The sequence below is a fragment of the Marmota flaviventris genome, chromosome 17 (genome assembly GCF_047511675.1).
Source record: "Marmota flaviventris isolate mMarFla1 chromosome 17, mMarFla1.hap1, whole genome shotgun sequence".
In the NCBI taxonomy this organism is placed as follows: domain Eukaryota; kingdom Metazoa; phylum Chordata; class Mammalia; order Rodentia; family Sciuridae; genus Marmota; species Marmota flaviventris.
In genome coordinates this window covers 45,829,316-45,845,783 of record NC_092514.1, presented here as the reverse complement: position 1 = coordinate 45,845,783, position 16,468 = coordinate 45,829,316, and the positions used below count along the sequence as shown (strand labels likewise).

The 16,468-nt window shown below is 40.8% G+C and overlaps 2 non-coding genes across 2 annotated transcripts; one reads left to right on the top strand and one right to left on the bottom strand.

Annotated features, from left to right (window-relative positions):
* Positions 1-9,804: 9,804 nt before the first annotated feature.
* On the bottom strand, positions 9,805-9,877 carry Trnaa-cgc (transfer RNA alanine (anticodon CGC)). The gene has a single exon. It is a non-coding gene; the product is annotated as a tRNA-Ala (tRNA).
* A 6,142-nt stretch (positions 9,878-16,019) lies between these two features.
* On the top strand, positions 16,020-16,091 carry Trnaa-agc (transfer RNA alanine (anticodon AGC)). Its single transcript has one exon. It is a non-coding gene; the product is annotated as a tRNA-Ala (tRNA).
* Positions 16,092-16,468: the final 377 nt, after the last annotated feature.

The following is a 16,468-nucleotide window of genomic DNA, read 5'->3' as shown; positions in this document are numbered from 1 at the left end:
CACATGCCTATAATCCCAGCAATTCAGTAGGCTGAGGCAGGAGGATTTTAAGCACCAAGCTAGCCTCAGCAAATTAGGAAGACCCTCAACAATTTATCAAGACCCTCAAAAACTCAGTAAGACCCTGTCTCAAAAATTATAGAAGCCAATGAAAAGGACTGGGGATGTATCTCAGTGGTAAAGCACCCCAGGTTCAATCCCTAATACCAAGTGGTGGTGGGATAAGGAGAGTGGGGGAGGGGGAGGGGGAGGGTATCAAGAATGAAAAGACAAGCCACAGAGTGGGAGAAATATTTGCAAAAGAACATCTGATAAAGGGTTATTATTAAAAATATAAGAGGCACTTTTAAAACTAAACAATAGGAAAATGAAAACCCAATTAAAAATGGGCCAATAACCTTCACAGATACCTCACTGAAGAAGATGTATAGATGATAAGTAAGCACAGGGGAAAAGGTTCAACGTCATATGTCATTAGGACATTGAAAATGAAAACAGCATTGAAGTACCACTACACACCTATTAGAATGGCCCAAATCCAAAACTTAAAAATGTTGACAAGGATGTGGATCAATTGGAACTCTCATTCATTAATGGTGGGAATAAAAAGAGGTACAGCCTGATCAGAGGATGGTTTGGCAGTTCCTTATCAAAAACTAAGCATACTCTTCCCATGTGATCTAGCAACCACACTCCTCAGGATACACTCAAACAAAATGAAAATGTATGTCCACTCAAAAATCTGCCCAAGGATGTTTATAGCAGTTCTGGTCATAATAGCCCAAACTTAGAAGCAACCAAGATGTCCTCCTGGCAGGTTCGTGGATCAATAAACTGTGAGACATCATGAAATATTACTCAGCACTAAGAAGAAATGAGCTATCAAGCCATGAAAGGGCATGCAACAACATCTATAAATCTGAATATGCCTATTTACATTTTCCATTTCTTCTTGTGTGAGTTTTGGCAGATTGTGTTTCAGGTAACTGGTGCATTTCATCAAGGTTATCAAATTTGTAGATAATGAGTTAAATGCTTATTACCAAGTGAAAGGAGACAATCTGAAAAGTTTACAAACGATTCCAACTAATATGATATTCTAGAAAAAGAGATGATAAAAAGATTAGTGGTTGCCAAGACAGAAGGAGTGGTGAATAGGCAGAGCACAGAGATTTTTAGAGCATTTAAACTATTCTATATGCTAGTTCACAGAATAAACACTAAGAATGAACCATCATGTAACTTATAGATGCTAATGATGGGTCAATATAGTTCATTAATTGTAACCAATGTACCTCTTTGTTATGGAATGTTGATAGGGAGGTTCTGCATGTGTAGAGGCAGAAAACTCTGTACTTTCTCCTCAGTTTTGCTGCAAATCTAAACCTGCTCTAAATATGTATTAATTAAAAAGTATACTGATAAAATTTATTACAGATTAAAGTCTTCAGAATGAAACATCAATAAACTTGAAGACATAATAATGGAAAGATTCAAAATAAAGCATGCAGAGAAAAAAAATTGGGAAAAAATGAACAAATTATCAGAGACCCATGGAACAATATCATAGCATACATGCAACTGAAGTCCCTGAAAGAGAAATAAGTGGAGGAAAATATTTGAATAAATGGTGAATGAATTTCTTTCCAGATTTGAAGAAAACTATAAATTGAGGGGTTCAATAAGGTCCATAAACTCCATACAGAATAAACAACCAAATCTTGGTACACTGTATACTAATCAGTGAAAGTAGTGATAAAGAGAAGAATCTTAAAAACAGCTGGTGGGATAGAGAGGATGCTTTATTCGCAGAGGAACTAAGATAAGAAGGTCAAAAGACTTCTTTCCTGGAGCTATGCTTGCCAGAAGTCAATGGAACAACATCTATAAATTTTGAAGGAAAAAAAACTGTCAACCTAAAATCCTATAACCAACAGAAATGTCTTTCAAAAAGGAATTAAAAAAAAAAACATTCTTTAGAGATATCAGAGAGATGGCAATCCAAGCAAACCTGTACTATAAGAACTATTAAGAGGAATTCTTCAGACAGAAGAAAATTATGCTAGATGAAAATTAGGATCTACAAAAGGAATAAAGAGTGTCAGAAATGGTGAATACATAGAAAATATAACAGACTTTTTCTTATTTTTGTAATCCCTTGAAGAAGTAATTGATTGCTTAAAGCAAAAAAAGAAAAAAAGTGGGATTTATAGCACATGTAGAAGTAAATGGTACGACAAAAATAAAAAACACAGAATGAAAATGATATTAAAAATAGATTACACTCCCTTCAGAGGTATCATAAAAACTCGAGAGCCACCACCTGAAGGTATCAGTTAATTAACAGGTCTGGCTAAGAAGATGATAGTGAAGATTAAATGGAATCATAAAAATATTTAAACAATTAAAAAGAAAGCAGAAGGGAATCAAAAGGACAAATAGCAAGATAAGCATGATATGATCCTATGTATTTAGATCTTCTTTAATATTTATCAGTAATTTTTATAATTCTGTGTAGAAATCTTCCACATCTAATGAAGATTTCTTCTTAGGTTTTTATGTGTTTGATTCAGTTGTAAATTATATATTTTTAAAATTCTGTTTTCTTTCTTTCTTTTTCATACTGAGGATGAAACCTAGGGTCTCTCACATGTGAGGCAAGTGCTCTACCCTGTGCCTTTTTTTTTTTTAATACTAGGGATTGAAACCAGAGGCACTTTACTACTGAGCTACATCCCCAGTCCTTTTTATTTTTTATTTTGAGACAGGGTCTCACAGAGGCTGGCCTTGAATTTGTAATCCTCCTGCCTCAGCCTCCTAAGTCTCTGGGTTACAGCTATGTACCACCATGCCTGACTAAAATTTAATTTCAATTTGTTCACACGTTATAGAAATTCAATTGGTTTTTGTAATATTTGCTTTGTGTCTGTTAACTTTGTTACATTCATTTCTAAAAATTCTAACAGTGTGTTCATGTTTCTTTGTATTTTCTTTGTATATAATGCTGTTACCTGCAAGTATTGACTGTTTCTTCCTTTATAATCCTTATTTATCTCTTTTTCTTGCCTTTTTTGTATTGAGTAGGACCTCCAGTATAAGGTTTTTGGTAGTTAACTTTTGTCATATTAGAGAAATTTCTTTCTATTCCTCATCTTCTCACATTTTTAAAAAAATCAAGAATGGATGTTGACTTTTTTCAAATCCTTTTTATAGCTAAAGATCATATGACTTTTTTCCTTTATTATTAAAGTGAAAAGTTTACATTGACTGATTTTCAAATATTGAGCTAATTTTTCTTTGCTCAAATTTATTATACTTTTCCTATATGTTGATTAAAAATGCAAAAATTAGGGTCGGGCGTGGTGGTGCATACCTATACTCCCAGCAGCTCAGGAGGCTGAGGCAGGAGGATCTCAAGTTCAAAGCCAGTCTCAACAATCACTAGGCACTAAGCAACTCAGTGAGACCCTGTCTCTAAATAAAATACAAAATAAGGCAGGGGATGTGGCTCAGTGGTTAAGTGTCCCTGAGTTCAATTCCTGGTACCAAAAGAAAAAAAAAATCAGCAATAAGCTCATTATTTTATTTCAGAGTCTGTAATGTTGGATTTAGTCAGTATTTTAATCTTCACTTTTTGATCAGTCTGACCAGAGATTTATCATTTTTACTAGTCTTTTCAAAGGGCCAGCATTTGGCTTTGTTAATCTTCTCTGACTGTTTATTTTCTATTCCATTAATTTCTACTCCTATCTTGATTATTTCCTTTGCTGCCTTTCTTGAGTTTATATTGCTGATGTGTTTCCAAATTCATAAAATGGACGTTTAGCTCACTAGTGTTCATTTTTTTTCTGTTTCCTTTAACATAGCATTTCAGCCACAGATTTTTCTCAGCATTGTTTAACCCTATCCCCATTTTTTTGCTGTGCATTTTTATTAGAATTCCATTCTTAAGATTTTATAACTTCTACTATGTTTCCTTTGACTTCCTGGTTATTTAAACATGAATTTCTTAATTTCTAAAGTTCTGATAGGAGTTTTCTATTCACCATTTGATATTGATTTCCAGCTTCATTTCATTGTTGTCAGAGAATATATTCTGTACGATTTCAGTCCTTAAGAAATGCATTGAGGGCTGGAGATGTGGCTTGATTAACAGGTGCAAGGCATTGGGTTCAATGACCAGCACTCCAAAATAAATAAGTAAATAAATAAAAATAAAAAGCATGGAAGTTTGCTTTGCTTTTTGATCCTGTGTATAATCGGATTTTGTAAATATTGAATAGATGCTAGAAAAGAGGGTGACTGCTGTTGTTGGCTAAGCTGTCCTAACTGTGTCTGGGGTGGCAATGAAAGCGTTGCACTCAGCGCTTCCAAGTGTGTGGCCAACAAGTGCAACTCAGCTCTCCCTGCTGCTCCTCTGGATCCGCCCACACATTCTGAGGATCACTCTTCCCTGGGTTGCTCCCAGCCAGTAAATGAGCTCATCTGGCACACGAGTTCCGGCCCATTTCTATGGGGTGTGAGACTCCTTTGAACCTTGGTTCCAAGGTGCCCCATCCTCCTAGCCATGCTATTTATGGCTCTGCACTGAGACTGAGACTCTTCCTATGCAATGCTCCTTCCTTCTCCCACTCCCTTCAGATCAACACTGTGGTCATAAGGGCTCCCTCTGCCCACTCCTCCCTCCTCCAGAGGTGGTTTCCCCAATAAACCTCTGGCCTGTCTAGTCCTATCTTGGCATGTTTCCTGAATTGACATAATGACCATTTAGGTCAATTGTATTAAAGTTATTGTTTAAATCTTCTAAGTCATTACTGATGATTGTTTTCCCGGTTTGTTCTCCCAATGAATGGTAAAGGCGTGTTAAATGTCCCAATATGATTGCTGATTTTTTTTTTAATTCTCAGTGTCTTGATCCATTTTTTTATGCTATTAACAGAATGCCCAGAGGCTGGATATTTATAATTAACAGAAATGTATTGGCACAAGTTGGGCACAGTGGCACGTGACTATAATCCCAGTAACTCTGCAGGTTGAGGCAGGAGGATCGCAAGTTCAAAGCCAGCCTTAGCAACTTAGGAGGCCCTGTCTCAAAATTAAAAAAAAAAAAAATCAAAAGGGCTGGGGATGCAGTTCAGTGGTTAAATGCCCTGGGTTCAATCTCTGGAGAAAGAAGAAAGAAAGGAAGGCAGGAAGGGAGGGAGGGAGGGAGGGAGGAAGGAGAGAGAGAGAGAGAGAGAGAGAGAGAGAGAGAGAGAGAGAGAGAGAGAGAAAGAAAGAAAGAAAGAAATGAATTTATTGGCTTTACATTTTGGAGTCAGGGAAGTCTAAGATCTAGGGGCCAACATTTGGCAAGGGGTACCTTGTTGCATCATCCCATGGTGGAAGATGGAAGGGCAAAAGAGCACATACATGAGAAGGAAAAAGAGAGAGAGAAAAAAAGAAGGGGACTGAATCTGTCAGGAACCCACTGCTGTGATAAATCACCCACCCCAACAATAATGGCATAACTCCCTCGTGAACTAATCACCTCTTAAAGGTCCATTTTTGCATGGGGGCAAGTGAGGTGGTAAATGCCTGTGATCCCAGCTGTTTGAGAGTTTGAGACAGGAGGATTGAAAATTCAGAGCCAGCTTGGGCCACTGAGTGAGATCCTATCTCAAATTTTAAAAAATTTTTAAATGACTGAAGTGCAGTTTAGTGGTAAAATGTTTGCCTGGCATGAGTGAGGCCCTAGGTTCCATCCCCAGTACTGCAAGAGAAAAGAAAAAAAAAAAAAGTAAAAAAAGTTGCATGAACAAATTTTAAGCTTCCAACACATGAACTTTGAGGGATACATTCAAACTATAGCACTTGGTAATTTCTTTTAAGAATTTTTTAAAAAATTTTTTTGTAGCTGTAGATGGACAGAATACCTTTTGTTTTATTTGTTTATTGTTATGTGGTGCTGAGGATTGAACCCAGTGCCTCACAGATGCTAGGCAAGCTCTCTAACTCTGAGCTATAGCCCCAGCCCCAATTTTTTGTTTAATATATTTTGAAAGCTATTGAATGTATAAGTTTATAATCAGCTGCCCTGTTGAATTAACATTTCAAATGACCCTCTATGTCTCTAGCATTGCTTCTTGCCTTAAGGCTATTTTGCTTAATATTAGCATAGCTAAACCCAGTACCCCTTTTCTTATTACAACTTTTTCCATCCCCCACTTTCAGACTCTATATATTCTCATTTTCTACGTGTTTCTTGCTGGCCAGGGTGGCACATGCCTGTAATCCTAGCAACTCTGGAAGCTGAGGCAGGAGCATTACAAGTTCAAGGACAGCCTTAGCAATTTATGGAGACCCTGTCACAAAATAAAAATAAAAAGGGCGGGGGCTGGAAGAGAGTCCCTGGGTTCAATCCCCAGTACTGCAAAAATAAAATTTGTGTGTGTGTGTGTGAAATAGTGCCTGATGGGATTTTTAAAAATTTCATTCTTGCTGGGAGCCATTAGCCAAGTAGGTATGACAATTTCCTTGCCAGCGTACCCCATGTTGCTTAGTGGAAGGACTCGTGGAAATAGGACATTTTGCAGTGACATTGCATGTAGTGACCTTGCTCAAGGACCAGGGCGGTTCCAGGTTTAGGGTGTTCCCAGTTTAGGATAATCGGGTTTAGGGCGTTCCCAGTTTAGGGCATTCCAGGTTTAAGATTATTCCTGCTGGGAATAGGGCGTATCCTGCTGCCTGAGTTCCCCTTGAGTTCTCACGGGATTCAGACAGTATTTTTTGGGAGACAGAAGCCCAGTGGAGGTGGATTTGGGCAGAGAACGTGGATTTCCCCAGAACGTGATTGTAGACGGCTGGTGTGAGTTCGGGAATAAAGAGTTGCTGTTTGAATCTACAAGCTGTGTGGTGGCTCGTGATTGTGTGCCCAGCCAGACTGCGGCACATTCTGACCAGCTTTGTATTTTAGCTAGAACATTTAGTTGATTTATATTTGTCATGATTATTAATATTTCTGGGCTTATAACTTTCACGTTTTTGTTTGACTTTCCCAAAAGTTCCGTTCTGTTTCTATACTTCTTCCCTCTTCTAATTTGATTTGTTATTTTCCTCATTTCCATTATTTTTCCTCCACTGGCTTAAGAACTGGTTCTATCCTATAAGTGATTTTTCTAGAAATAGCAAATAACTAACCAAAATCAGTTACTTAATAATTTTACCCTTCTTTTGAAAAATATAATAACCTTACAACTTCCATTTATACCTTCTTTACGTACATGCTAGAGTTGTGCATTTCAGTCTCTCATTTTTCTTTTCAACCTCACGAGTCTATTATTATAGTTGCTTTGTACAATCAATATTTCACCAACTTTTCACTATTTCCTCTCTCTCCTCGCATCTTCCATCTGGATTAACTTTTCTTCTACCCAAATTGAAGGTTTGTTAGTATTAACCTCTCTCTCAATTTTTGTGTGTTTGAAAATGACTCCCCCACCTTCATTATGAATATAGAACTGAAAATGACAATCATTTTCTCTCTGCATATTGAAGATATCATATTGTCTTTTGATTTCAGTTATTGCTAAGGAGTAGTGAGTTGTCTGTCTTCTCTCTCTCACCGTTCTTAACATAATCTCTTTGTCTTTGGTGTTGTGCAATCTCGTTATGATGGAGATGAATAGGTAGATGACAGAGATATCTCTTTTTATCTTCACTTGCTGTTATTCTAGTACATCTGTTCTCTGTGTTCTTTTCTTCCCCTGAGTCTTTTGGTTCTTTTAAAAAATCACTCAATTATGTTTTACAGTTTCTTTTGCTTTCTTGTATTTCCACGAATGGGTTTTATTCTTATTAAACATACTAAGCATGGTTACTTTGTTAGGGTCTCATCTTCTTGCTGCAGGGTCTGCAGTCTTACAGGTTTGTTCTGCTCTCTGCTGCTTCTCCTTAGTAGCTCCACTTTGTGGTTAGTTCATTTCATTGTCTCTTGCACTGCCATTTAACTTTAGGCTGATCGTTTTCCTTGATATTTTATATGTGGGATATTTTGAGATCTGGGATAAATTTGGCTTCCTATAAAGAGGATACACTTGCTACTTGCTCTTGCCAGGTCCTGGAGGCATTGCTATTCCTGGGATCACTCCAGTCACATTTGCCATTTGGGGTATCCCGACCACCCAGAGGGCAGCTTTTTTTTTTTTTTTTTCCATAAACCATGTCAGGGACAGCTTGTGGTTTGAACATTTTATGGTAATTTCTGGCACATATGCCTACACACACACACACACACACACACACACGCACACACCTTCTGCTCTTTAGTGCAAATTTGAGGGAGATTTTCTTTGTAGTCTCTAGGTGAGGATGGGCCATCCTTCTAAATTCACCCTTACACTGAGGATACAGACCTTGGAGATGTTCCATTTCTGTGCTGGAGGGTCACTTATTTGAGCAGAACTTGGGCTTTGTCTCCTCTTTTACAAGTTCCATGATGCCAAGATAACCACAGGGTCAGTTTGCCAGGTTCAGCAGCTGCCCTTGGACCACAGAGCTCCACGTGTCTCTGTACCACCCCTGAGAATGCTTACCTCACACATCCCCGCCATTTTTATTTTTTATTTTGAGACAGGGTCTGACCAAGTTGCTTAGGGCCTCACTAAGTTGCTAAGACTGGCTTTGAACCTGTGATCCTCTTGCCTTAGTCTCTTGAGTCACTGGGATTATAGGCGTGTGCCACCATGCCCAGCAAGAAATTATTCTTTCTTTCTTCCTTTTTTTTTTAAGTGGTAGATGGACACAATATCTTTATTTCTAAAATTTTTTTATATTTATTTTTTAGTTGTAGCTGGACATAATACCTTTATTTTATTTATCTTTATGTGGTACTGAGGATCGAACCCAGGGCCTTGCACGCGCTAGGTGAGCACTCTACCGTTGAGTCACAACCCCAGCTCTTAAATTTATTTTATGTGGTGCTGAGGATCCAAACCAGTGCCTCGCACATGCTACGCAGGCACACTACTACTGAGCCACAACCCCAGCCCCAAGAAATTATTCTTAATACAGGATTTTTAGTTACTTTCAATAACTATATTGATTTGTTTGCCATTTTCCCAGAAACTGAATTGGTTTTATAAAAAATTTAAAAATACAGGGGCTGGGATTGTGGCTCAGTGGAAGAGCACTTACCTAGCATGTGTGAGGCACTGGGTTCAATTCTCAGCACCGCATATAAATAAATAAAAAGTCCATTGAAACTTAAAAAAAAATAAAAACTGTCATGTTTCATAATTTAATAGTCTTCATTTAAATAATATCAATACACAGTATTCTCTGAAAATAACTGGAGTTTTTGTAGATTAATTGCACTGTATATTTGAAGAGTGCTTTTAACTTTTCAAATTGCTTTCACATGTATCTGTGGTTCTGTGCGGGGCAGGGGCGGGGGGACTGCCTTTCAGGGTGTTTTGAAAACTCAAAAGAATTGTTTGGGTTGTCATTCTGGAAGGGGCCATTATTGGTGACCAGTGGAGATGCCAGGGGCGCTGGACTCCCACTCCGCTAGGAAATTCCCACCCAAAGAATAGTTGTCCTGTCTCATATGACTTTCAAATGTCCCTTGGGACATTCAGAGACTGGACAGCATGCCTTGTCTTGTGTCATAGCATAGGGGCTGCTTTAGTGCCTCACTTTTTAGTAAGGCCTGGTTTACTTGTGAGAATATTTCCTTCAGTTTCTCCACTTTCATTGTCTTTAATTCATCTTGGTACATTATTCTTACTTCAGTTATACCTATCCCTCTACCTGCCCTGCCTTTTTTGGTGATGCTGGGGATCGAACCCAGGGCCTTGTGCATGCGAAACAAGCACTCTACCAACTGAGCTATATCCCCAGCCCCCCTCTCATTCTTTCTTTTCTTCTTTTCTGCGCCTTCCTTCCTTCCTTTCCTACTGGAGAGGAGACCCAGGGGGGCTCTACCATTGAGCCATATCCCCGGCCTTGATTTTTTACTTTGAGACAGAATCTCACTAACTTATAGAGAATGGCCTCAAACTTGTGATCCCCCTGGCTCAGCCTCCCAAGTAGCTGATTCCAGGCATGCTCATTGCTCATCACACATGACATACACATATGGGTCCTGTTTGTTATAATTTGTCCTGACATTATTCTCATTGTAGTGAACACCTGTATCTCTGCTCCCTGGTTTTCCTTACACCCTGAACCTAACTAATACATTCTTACACCTCATTCTGTACACCTTATCGCTTCACTTCTTTCTTATGTCTTTTAGTGGAATTATGATAGGGCATCCACAGATTGAAATCCATATTTGTATATATTTATTTGTCCTTTATGTCATAATTTGGGCATCATTTTTTTTCAAGGAATTATGTTTGTAAGTGTATTATCCATGAATTTCATTTTAGTAGAGTAAAAGAGGCCCATTATGAAATGTTCATTCAGAAATTAGGTCTCACAGAGTTTGGTAGAGACACAGACCTATGTTTTGTTTTAGTATCCTAAAACTATTAGGTAGACAGGTTTTATTGTTGTTGTTGTTTTGGGGGCATTAGTAGGGATCAAACCCAGGGCTTCATGCTTTTGCTAGGCAGTCACTCTACCACTGAGCCATATTTCCAACACCAATATTTGTGGGTTTTTTTCTGTCTTTTTTTTTTTTTTAATAGAGGAGGAGACTGAGCCTCAGAAAGGTACAGTGACTTCCCCAAGATCACCCAGCTCTTTGGATAGGCTTGATCACTAGGTAGCTTGACATACCTCCCCACACTACTGATTCTCATAAAATGTCCACTTAAGCCAGGTGTGGCCATACCATAATCCCAGCTACTCCAGAGGAGGCAGGAGGATCCAAAGTTCAAGTCCAGCCTGGGCAATTTCATGAGAACCTGTCTCAAAATAAATTTTAAAAAAAGGTCTGGGGGTGTAGTTATTGGTGAGAGCTTATGTCGCTGTGACAAGATCCGATCGATACTCAGCACTGAAAGGAAAACAGCGTTGTTTATATGAGGGAAGCATTAAAATTCACAGAAGCATCCAGAAATAAGGAAATAGGTGCACAAGTATGAATCATTCAGCTATATAATATACTGTTTATCCAGGCTGGTCTCCTTAACAAGTCATGGTTAAAGAAAATGGGGGTGGGAGTGGTAGACGGGGGGCTGGGGTACATCCTGCTATAATCTCTAAGGGACAGAAGAGACACAGAAATGCAATGCATGGCTCTCGACTGGATCCTGGTTTGAAGAAATCCTCTGTAAAAGACACCTGGGCTGGGAGTGGTGGTGCATGCCTGTATTCCCAGCAACTTGGACACTAAGGCTGGAGGATTGAAAGTTCAAGGCCAACTTGGGAAATTTAGCAAGATCCTGCCTCAAAGTAAAATATAAAAGGTGCTGGAAAGCCGGGTGTGGTGGCACATGCCTGTCATTCCAGTGACTTGGGAGACTGAGGCAGGAGGATAGCCAGTTCAGGGCCAGCTTGGGTGATTGAGCAAGACCCTTGGCAAGTTAGTGAATCCCTATTTCAAAATAAAATAATTAAAATGGGGCTGGGGATGTAGTGTAGTGGTACAGCACCCCTGGATTCAATCCCTCGTAACACAAAACAACAACAAACGATAGCTCAGATCTCACCAGGGCCCATAGCTTGCCCACTCCTGGCCCACACGATGCTATACTTCTGTGTCCAGACAGACCCAACCAGGGGAAACCAAAAATCATGCTTCAATGGGATTTTTCCCCCTTCATTATTTTTGGTATCTCCCCAGTTCTCTGATGTGTACTGTTACTTTTATGTATTACTTTTATATGTGTGTATTTATTTTTACAACTCCTTTTATTTACTCTCTGGGGGAGGAATATTCCATTACACATGTACTCAGTCCAAATTGAGAGGCCACCACGACTGTACTGTGCAAAGTCTCCTTCTCACCTGTGTTCCAGGCCACCTACATGCCTTTCCCCACGGGCAACCAGTGTTATTTCATTCTCTGTATTCTTCCAAAAGATATGTTACCCTCATGCAGCCGTGTTAGCAGGGCGACCACACTGCACAACTCCCAGGGACACTGTTTGTATTGAGCTCCCGGGATGCCATTGACATAGAATACAATGGATTGTGCCCCCTGGAGTTGTTCAGTGCCACAGTCTGGCCACAGATGTTTAGAGTGCGTGTGAGAAAGGGCGGGGGGAGACTATACACTCTTGCAAATATAAGTAGGTACACGTGTGTATGAATGTACCCTTGCAAATATAAGTAGCTATATATGCACATGTGCATTTTTTCCTGCGGTCCCTTTGTAAAATCAAGGATAGTATATTGTACACATCGCTCTTTTTTTTTTTTTTTTCACTTAGTTAGCATCTTGATACTTTTCCCACACCAGTCTGAACAACGTCCTCCTCTTTGATGGGGTGAGGGTGGTCTTGATTAGGTCATGGTCACTTGCTGAGTCCTTTGTGTGTGCCAGGCATTGTCCTCAGCCCTTGGCACATATCAGTTCCTACCAGGCGTACCCCACCCCTGTGACACAGGCCCAGGGAAGGCAGAGGACTGACGTGATGTCACAGCTCAACGTACACCCTCTGAGGTTGCAAGGCCCCCACGGCTCCCTCCAGCCCTCACGGGGTTATGTTTTGCACTGAAATCTTCTCTGCATTTGAGTTCTTCCTGCTGTAAGTATGAGATAAGAATCCAACATTGTTCTTTCTGGATGGCTCCTGTGATTCCCAGCGCCGGCTCCCAGATGCCACTGTTCTCAAGTAGGAAAGTCTCCAATGGTTGGAGCCTGCTTCTGGGCTGTTCTGTCTCAATGCTCTGGCTGTGTCACCAGGCGCCAGGGCCACACTATCTTAATTCTTGAGTTTTTATTATCGATGTTAATGTCTGGAAGTGTTTAATCTCTTCTTTCCTTTTTTAGAAGTATCTTGGATATTCTTGGCTTGTTTATTTTTCCATGTTAACTTCTTTTATTAAGGCAAAATACACATTGCAAAAAATTTAATGTTATTTATATATCTATATCTATCTATCTATCTATATATATATATATATATAGATATATATCAATCATACTGGATCAAGCCCAGAGGCACTTTACCACTGAGTGAAATCTGGTCTTTTTTTTTTTTTTGAATTAGAATCTCACCAAGTTGCTTAGGGCCTTGCTAAATTGCTGAGTCTGGTCTTGAACTTGTGATCCTCTTGCCTCAGCCTCCTGAGTTGCTGGGGTTAGAGATGTGTGCCACTGCGCCTGGCAATATTTACCCTTTTAACCACATTCAAGAGTACCATGCAGTGATAATAAGAATATTCACATTGTTATACTACCATTACTACTATCTATTTCCACAACTTTTGAATCTATTTAAAAAAAAAAAAAAAAGCTTTATTTATCTCAAACTCAACCCCATACCCATGAAATAGTAATTCCTGTCCCCTCCTCCAAGTCCTGGTATCGGCCATTCCACTGTCTGTCCATTTGAATTTGAATACTCCAGGTACCTAGGATTTACTAGGGGAATTGTCTCATGTGATCACCAAGGCTGAGTAGTCCCATCTGCAGGCTGCAGACCCTAGGGTGCTGGTAGTGTGGCTTAGTCCAAGTCTGGAGGCTTCAAACCAGGGAAGTCACTAGTGTGTCTCTTGGTCTGAGGCCCCCGCCTGAGAGCTCAAAGGAGCAATGGGGTTCTGATGAGAGAGATGGAGTCCAAAAGCGGGATGGCTGGAGTACTGACGTCCAAAGGAGTAAAAAAAGGTCTATCCCATCTCTCAGAGAAAAGATGGATTTGCCTCTGTGTTATCCCCTCCAGGCCCCTGGCTGGTGGCGTGGCACCCATCCACATTGAAGGTAGGTCCTCCCACCCCATCCACTCAGACGCACAGGCTGACATCCTCTGGAAGCCCCGTTGAAGACAGAATAATGCTCCTCCAGGTTTCTAGGGATTCCTTAATCCGGTCAAGTTGAAGTCTACAATTAACCACCACAAGGAAATTAAAAAAAAAAAATCCTTCTACTTGCAACCCCTCCCATACACACACACAACTATCAAGGATCATTTATGATTTTGTTCCATTTCGACCCACCCAAATCCCTTTCTGGACTTCTTTTCCATTTCTGTGGTGCTGCCTTGGCCCTGTCTGCCAAATTTTCCTCCCCTTTTAGTACAGCTGCGACAATGCTCTCCAGCCATACTCTTGGAAAGCCACCTCATTTATGACTCCAGCTGCTGGCTTCAGGTATCTGTTCTGAGGGATTTTACTGGAACTTTTAGTAATAAATTGCTCTTCTTGCATCCACCTTTAGACCCCACCCACCTCCAGAACAACAGAGCTCCCTGGGGTCCCCAAGCCACCCTGGCTAGCCTTCTTCCACAAGGATACCTCCAGCACGGGCTCTCTGCTTCCCTGTCTGTCACTTCAGAGTGCTGTCTCCCTGTCCTTTGCCACCTGGCTCCTCTATCCTGTTTGAGAGCCATCTTTGCTCTCCCCTAATCCACCCACAGCAGTTGGTAGCTTGGGGACAGGTGACATACTTGTTGCCTCTCTACCACCTACTGCAGCTAGCACAAGTGCTGGTTGGAACAGGGTTAAGTCAAGATCATCTCAGGAGCAAGAAAAGCAACCAAGGCCCTCCCATGCCAGACGCAGGGCGATCCTGGCTGCTCCTGGCAGCTCCTGGTAGACCTCAGGGAATTGCTGATGGCCTGAGACATCCGGGCACAGCCTGCTGCCCCCTCAGATCTGGCCTTGTGTGCTGATGCAGGGAAGTGGGTCCTGTGTGCCCCACTTCCCTGTCCACTCTGGGATGACCCTGACAGTGGGAGGGAATAGGTTGCAAATGAGACGGAATTCACGCTTGGCTCCCTGTGTGGCAGCTGGCTCTTCACCCTTCCGGTCACAGCCCTCTCGCTCAAGAGTTCTCTGCGGCCCGCGTTTCCGTGAACAGGTTCATGTTTTGGTATTTTATTGCATCACATGCTCATCCTGCCTGGTTTCTTTACATCTAAGTGCTTGACACTCACTTATCCAACAACTGTTGTCCGCACACCTACTTTGAGCCAGGCACATGCAGGTCTGTGCCCTGTGAATGGGGGCAGGCAGCAGGCAATTAACAAGGAAACATAAATTAACACAATAACTTCAGAGAGTGAGAAGTGCTAGGGAGAAGAAAAAAATAGGATAATGTGATAGGAAATGATGCGGGGTGGGCAGAGAATATTCTAGGTTCCGGTGTTACCTTGCCCTTCCCCCTAGCCTTTATAGACAGTTGTTAAAAAGAGAGGAAGAAACTTTCCTACGTCAAGGAGTCCACCTTGTAATTTAAATAATCACCTCTTTAGTGTGTCCCTTTTCTCGGTTGATATTTTAATGTTGGGTTTTCTTAAAATAGAGCTGCCCTTTGGAAGAGAATTATAGAAATTTAGGGTTCATTCATTCGACAAATACTTGTTGATCTCCTGCCCCGTGCACATTGTTCTAGGTGCCAGAGGCTCAGCGTGAACTGCACAGGCAAGGCTTGCCTCTAATGGAGTTTTTGGATAATTCTCTAGGAAAGAAATAAATAAGCAAGGTAACTTCAGATGGTGTTGAGTGCAGTGCGGGAAATAAAGGAGGAAATGAACTAGGAAGCCGTAGATGAAGAGGCAACTTTAGAGAAGTGGGTCAGAAAAGGCCTTGGGAGTCGGGTGCGGTGGCACACGCCTGTAATCCCCACGCCTAGGGAGGCTGAGGCAGGAGGATCGTGTCTTCAAAGCCAGCCTCAGCAAAAGTGAGGTCCATGAGACCCTGTCTCTAAATAAAACACAAAATAGGGCTGGGGATGTGGCTCAGTGGCAAAAAAGTAAAATAAAAAATTACAAAATAATGGGCTGGGGTTGTGGCTCAGTGGTAGAGCACTTGCCTATCATGTGTGGGGCACTGGGTTCAATTCTCAGCACCACATATAAATAAATGAATAAAATAAAGGTCCATTAACATAAAAAATACAAAATAAAAAAAAAGAAAGAATGGGCTGGGGTGTGGCTCAGTGGTAGAGTGCTTGCCTAGCATGCATGAGGCACTGGGTTCGATCCTCAGCACCACATAAAGATAAAAAATGAAGATACTGTGCTCACCTAAAATTAAAAAAATAAAGTTACTTATTAAAAAAAAGAAAAGAAAGATAGATAGACAGGTTGTCGTTAAACTAAGAGTTTGGGAAGGAAAAGGAGATACCCTGGAGAAAGAATACATAATCCAAGAAAAGGACCAAGCCTGATGCAGTGGTGCACTCCTATAACCACAGCTATTTGGGAGGTTGAAGCAGGAGGGTGGGAAGTTTGAGGCCACCTGAGCAATTACCCCCCCCCCAAAAAAAAGTTACAAAGGATGTAGCACGGTGGTAGAGCCCCGCTGGGTTCAATCCTTAATACTGTGGGGAGAAAATAAATTAAAAAGCAAGCATGTATGAAAAGAGTGCTTT